Source organism: Hippocampus comes, unplaced genomic scaffold (genome assembly GCF_001891065.2).
Source record: "Hippocampus comes isolate QL1 unplaced genomic scaffold, H_comes_QL1_v1.1 scaffold135, whole genome shotgun sequence".
Taxonomy (NCBI): domain Eukaryota; kingdom Metazoa; phylum Chordata; class Actinopteri; order Syngnathiformes; family Syngnathidae; genus Hippocampus; species Hippocampus comes.
Genome location: NW_017805583.1, coordinates 1,534,260 through 1,540,935, shown reverse-complemented (window position 1 = coordinate 1,540,935; position 6,676 = coordinate 1,534,260).

The window sequence follows — 6,676 nt, the reverse complement described above, 5'->3', positions numbered from 1 at the left end:
AAGCTAAGTTAGCCGAGACGACACTATGTCGGACGGACCCGATTTTCTGCCAATCTGTGTTTTTTCCTTTTTGGCCAAATATATATTTTACGACAACTGTCTTGTTGACGGCCTCTTTTATTCTTTCCACTGGGGTTTAGCGGGTGTGTTTATAAAGAGACGAAAATTGTTTGGGGACTATCCCCCACGTTCTAGTTGAGATGGTATAACCCAAGAGGCAAAATGACGCTTGCTACTGTTGTTGCGAGTTGCCATTCGATTTCCTAAACCATTAGTCAAACGCCATCATGCCTTCTGTCGTTATTACACAAACAAAAATCTCTTTACTGTTACAAGTGTTAGTGCCTCAATATGGCTACGCTCGTGAAAGCAATACAACGAACTCAAACGCGTCTTCGTTCAATGTTGTCAACAAATATCCGGATTATGCAAATTTTCCTCAATTCTCCGGAGAAATTTTCATAAAAATTTAAAAAACCCGGAATTCCGGGAAAATCCGGAGGACTTTCATCTCTGGGAACAGCAAGGATACTGCGCAGAACCCTCAAGCTTCCTGGCCTCTGGTAGAGGACCCGAGCTGAATGGGGGATGGACACCACCTGTGGGGTGAGACGAGGATTTTTTTAATTTAACTTTTTATATATAATACACATATATATAGCTAGTTAGCTTGCTATATAGATAGACAGTAAGTTAATTTATAACCCCAATATCTATTGATATATCTCTAAACCAAATCACCGACTTTGTCCCTGACTGGTGTGGAAGTCATGTATTTTGCCAGATGCCCTTTCTGACGCAGCCCTCGTCCTTTACTGGAGGTTGGGAACAGCTCACACCGGCTGGTGAACCCGAATGATTGGTCTGTACTGGTTACATGGTATTGGAATAATTATGTATTTTAGTTATCAAACATTATTATATTAATCATGAAAATTGATTATGCTTACAACGAAGAATTGCTTGAGCTCACAACAAAGAATGCTTAAGCTTGCAATGAAGAATGCTTATGCGCTTAAAAAAGAAATGCTTATGCTCATAATCAAGAATGCTGAGTGCACTGTGTGACAGTTAAAAGGTTATGTATAATGGCTCTCCCACCTTCTATTGACAATTCATGACAGTCAAAGGCAGCAATTTCCTTTGTACTTTTTGAAAACATGAAAAAAAATGTCCTCTTAGTCTTATCACATGTTGCAAAGAGCATCTGTAGGAAATGATTCAGAAATAGTTAAAGGTCACGGTTTCTGCAGCTATTACAATTTCCATGTTCAATAGGTCAAAGCTAGAAGTGCCATGGAAGCAAAAATATCCATCTTATAAAAATGACATCTGCTGCACATATATTATTGCTGCTGAATGTGGTTGCTGGCCCCCTGGGTGCTTCTTGATTTCGTCTTGTGATTGTCTATTACTCTCGACAATCACAAAATGTTGAAAAGGGTATGCCCTTTAGAACATGGGAGCTGCACCGTCAAAGTTGTATCAATATCGAACAAGGAATGCAATCCAATATCAGTACAGTAATAAGTATCGTGGTGGCGGTTGGGGAGGAAGTCACTCCACAAACAGAAAAAGTGCCAGAGTTTAGACAGAAATGACTATGAATTGAATAAAATATGAAGCATTCTCCCTTGAGTATCGGGAACAACTCCTTATTTTTCAAGAGATTTCTTTTTGGCAGTATTTCCTCTCTCTGATAATCCAGCCAGGCAAAGTCACGGAGAGCTGAGCTTAATCCAGACACCCGGAGTAAACAGCATTTGCGATGGGATATTAGCCTGAGCTGTTCACTCATTTGGAGTGTCTGTCTCATTTCATGGATGACATCTGAGAACTGCAGAGGTGTATTTCAGGCAGACAGCAGAACCCACCTTAATCGGTTGGATCTAATTACCCCTGGCATCTGTCTGTCACAAGGATGATATGAGCCAAATGTTACAGCATCTGCAGAGTACAATACGTGAATTGGCCGAGAATTTCTGCAAAATGTAAATGATGTCATCCTAACACCTCAGGAGCGCAACAACATGCTATAAAGGGGGACGTGACACTTGGACAGCAGAGATTCATTGTGGGTTCCGGTGCTTGCAGAGAATGTAAAAGCCCATGGGACATGCTAATATTTGAGAATTCACAGAAAAATCATAATGGTTGGTCAAAAAAATAAATAAATGAAGTAAGAGATCATTGTATCTAGCATACAATGATCTCTTACTTTGTGCATTGCAGTGCATTGTAGTAGTTCATTGCCAGTAAGCAATGCTAGCATCGAAAAAGGGATCCTCTCTCTCTCTCTCTCTCTCTCTCTCTCTCTCTCTCTCTTTTTTTGCCGCCACAAAAATCAACTTACACAAAATGCTAACATTATTTTGGTACTATATACAGTATGTCATTCCAAATATGGCAAAAAAATATTAAGACTACTCATGTTGTAGTATAGGGCAGGATAAGACCCGTTCAAGCACAACTAAGCCATGTCTGCCATCAAGTGGTGAATGGTGATATTACAACTCAAAACTACAGCCGTTGCATACCAGCGGTTCAGCACCCGCCTATTTTCTTTTTCGATTCATTTTTAATTTTTCATTAATATTTTGGGGGAGTCATTGATGTCCATGGGACTGAAAGGTATACAACACTGTTTTATTGTATTTTATATATATATATATATATAAAATGTATTAATATTAATATTTTTTTAATGGATTTGGCTGCATGTCAGGTGTGTGGCACTTGCCTTTGACCTAGTACTGGTAAGTCCGTTCGCAATGCTGTTTGGCTGTCGCCGACGACACGGACGGATTTGGCCGCCATGAAATACTGATGGCAGCTCACCGGAGTGTAAATATAAATAACCTTGCAATGGTGACATATTTCCTGCAGAAAATAAATAAATACTCTACAGAACCATTTTATATTTGACTACGGATAGACTGTGGATAACTGATCCGACATAAAAGTTGAAGATAGTGAGAGAGAGAGAGAGAGAGAGAGAGAGAGAGAGAGAGAGAGAGAGAGAGAGAGAAAACGATGGTCAATCAGTATACACAAATTTTGCAATGTGTGTTGATTGTTTCATTGTCTCTCAGCACTTCCAGTGAGAGCTAGATCAACCTTATTGTAAACAACCTTTTTTGTCCTTGAGCTCTGTCAGATTGGCACATTCTCCACATCATCAAATTCTCTTGTCAGTACTGCCAAAATTGGCTAATCCTTCTTTTGCTGGCTGTCGATCATCATCACTACTTCTGTCATCCTCCCTTAACTAAGAATATTCATTGTCAAAAAGGTCTGCAGGAGAGGAGGCCAATCTCAAAGTTGTGATGAAGTTATTTTTTCCAAATAACTGCCAAACCTTTTTTTGTTTGTTTTAATTACATCCAATGTGTTATATACAGCCAGTATTATAAGAATAAGGCAGGAAAAACTCAGCCGTGCTCCACAGTTCAACTTCATCTTTTTAATTGATGACCTGAGTGAAAATGTAACAAATGAAACATAGGAGTGATGCCGGAAAGCTTGAGATGCTACCAAATACAGTACAAGTCTTAGCCTCTATTCTACTAATAACAGTAACAGAAAGTGTGCATGTGTGACCGACATTTGGTTTCTTTCCCGTCACTGAAAGGCACTCTTTCCAGAAAAGCGTGAAATCAGATTTATCCCACTTAGATTGTACCAGTTGCAGCCAGCCTCAAGTTGATGTCAACAACAAAAAGGGCCATTGTCAAGTGACGTCATACAGATCGGTGATGCCGGGGTGGATTTTTTTTCCTCAGATTTTGCAACACGGACCTCCCACTTTGAGTGGTATTCCAATGAGTGCACCTTTTCTTGTTGAGAACTCAGACTTTCCACTTTCATGGAATGCAGCGTAGATACGAGCCACGTGATGAGGCAACAAGGAAGGGGGCATTGGTAGATACAAGGGAACAGTTTGATAAGTTGAGGTGGAAACAAAAACACAAAACAAAACAAAATCAGATCGCAAGTCAGCGTGACAGCAAAGTGTTTTCTTACGAAACAGTATTTGTGTTCATTTCTTAAGAAACATTGAATACAATGATTCATGTCAGCCACATAGACATGAACACAAATACTAACTTATTGGCGTAGCATGTTTATAGCAGCAAGAATGGAGAAGAAATGCAAAAAGTCAACAAACTGAATGGCGACATGCAATATAGTCCCTCGCTAAAGCGAGTTAGTCCATGATATAAATATGAAGAACAATATATTTACATACAATGTTTTGTTTATGTACAACGACTTACATTAATTTAAAATATTAAAGTTACAGCATATTTTGGAAAAATAACATTTTTGCATGCAGTATTTACACATAAATACATATAACAGTACCCCCCCCCCACCCCCCCCCCACACACACACAGTCCTTTTCAAAGGTTTTTAAATTGCTCCCATAAAGAAATAACTGTCTTACACAGCCTGGTTTGTGTTCTCATTTTAGTTACAGTATGTGATCATGTCAGTTTGTGGAAAACTAAGCACGACATGAGCCCCGCAAAGTGGTCTTCAAAGCCATACTATGTGTCCTTAAGGTGCCCGCTGGGGAAAAGAAAGCATGTCCTGTGATTCAATTTTTGGATGGAAAAACCGGTTGAGGTTAAGAGAGGACACACTCATGTTTTGCCCCAACGTTCCACTGATGTGATGTGCCTCACGATCCCCTCGGAAAGAATCACCAGCCCTCCCAGCTGCGACTCAAAGTTAGTGAGATAAGTTAGTCAAAAAACCTTATTCACCACAGTTAGTAAAGCTTTGCTATTGTTGTTTTTAGGCAAGCAAGGACGGATGCTTAGCAAGGGAATTTTCAATTATTCCAGCTGCTCTGTTTCCAAAGGTAGTGTTATATGGGTAAACACAAAAATAAAACAAACTTTTTTTTTGGAACGTTGATGAAACTGATTCAATCCAGCTGTTCTGGAACCGTAAATTCAGAGTTTCCTATTTGAGAACAGATCAACTCAAAGTTGAGCATCACTAACAGAGTTTGTTGAACACTCTTTGTGAGTGCATGAAATCCAGCAATCTGATTTTTTTTTTCCGAACCAACCAGTAGCAAGCGGCTTGTCTCATTCCATCACAAAAACAAAACAACAACAAAAAAACTACGACCATAATGCATACTGTTGCTTTCTCCTTTGTAAAGTACAGTAATGTAGCATGTATACGTCACGTCTTAACTATATTGAATTACATTTGGTGGTGTCACGATCCATATTCCATGTTGCTGTGAGAGGAGCTGCACAAGTAAAAAAAAAAAAAAAAACAACAACAACACGCAAAGAACTGTGTGTTGCATATATGCTTCTTATATGATTTCATAATTGGAACAAATCCTGTCAAAATCCTTGACAAAAAAAATCACAACCTCAATCGACAAGGATTGTGACATTGCAGGTATATTAGGTGAGTTCTTTTTGGTGTAGCTGTATATTGTCGGCCGCATGGGTTCACTTTCCATTGTGTGACTGTGTGAATGTCAGTGCAAATGGTTGTTTGTCTGTATATGTGCCCTGCCACTGACAGGGCAAAAGGTGGGCTATAGCCTACATTGGTTGCCAAATTCTGCTCTGTTACGTTCCTGCTCACTTGTGATCCAGAACAGGCTAAGCAGTATAGAAAATGGATGATGGCTGAGTTATTTTGTATGGCGCTATTTTTATGTGCACCCACACATACTCATGGATTTATGGTACAGGAAAAGGCTGTTCTGAAGTGTGAGCTTATGTGTCACTTTAATACTTCTCCTTGTCTTTAACCTGTTTACACTTCACATCTAAAGTGAACCAAACCACACCAGAGTTCACTTGCAAGCAGAAGAAAATTGCTTGACGAGGTGGGTCTTGGTCCATGAGACCATGAACTTGATGGGTGAGTGGATGTTCACCAGGGTTCGGATGAGAGCATCCATACTTGACCAAATGAACATCGCATTAGCTGCAGAGTTCATTTGAATCACGGCGAAGTCAGCTTGGATAGCCTCCAGCTAATGATCATGGATAAGTAGTGTCAAAAACAGCCAGCCGACTCTCATGTTGGTTTTACATGGCCAACACTTTTATTTCCATTTCAACGAGGATCCACTTCAATTGCAACTATATACACACACATACAGTATATATGTGTGTGTGTGTGTGTGTGTGTGTGTGTGTGTGTGTGTGTGTGTGTGTGTGTATATATATTTATATATATACAAAAAAGCATTTTTTTCCCTCAATTTGTCCCCACTCCGAAACATAGTTTCTGTCATCCGATGCAACACAGCCTGCTGGGAAAATCAACCCTAATCACCCTTCCCCACTGCAGCCAGCGAGACAACTCAATTGACGCTAAATTATGCTAATCTTATTCCTTAGATGATTACACCATGGAGTTAACATTGATCTTCCATGATCATGGAAAAAACACAGACCCTCAGTCAAAAAGACTGATAGTATGGCTGTAAGGAGGGCAAGGGAGACGCGGGCTTCATTTCAAAGTAATGTGGAGGCATAAAGACTGCAATTACCAGACTGAAATGTCTGCTTTAAATTGTTATTAATTACACCCATAAGTTCGGCTATTTTCAACTCCGAAACATTTGACCTGCAAGGTATTTATTGAATAACATGAGCCCACCAGCACACAATTATTATTTAAAGTACAC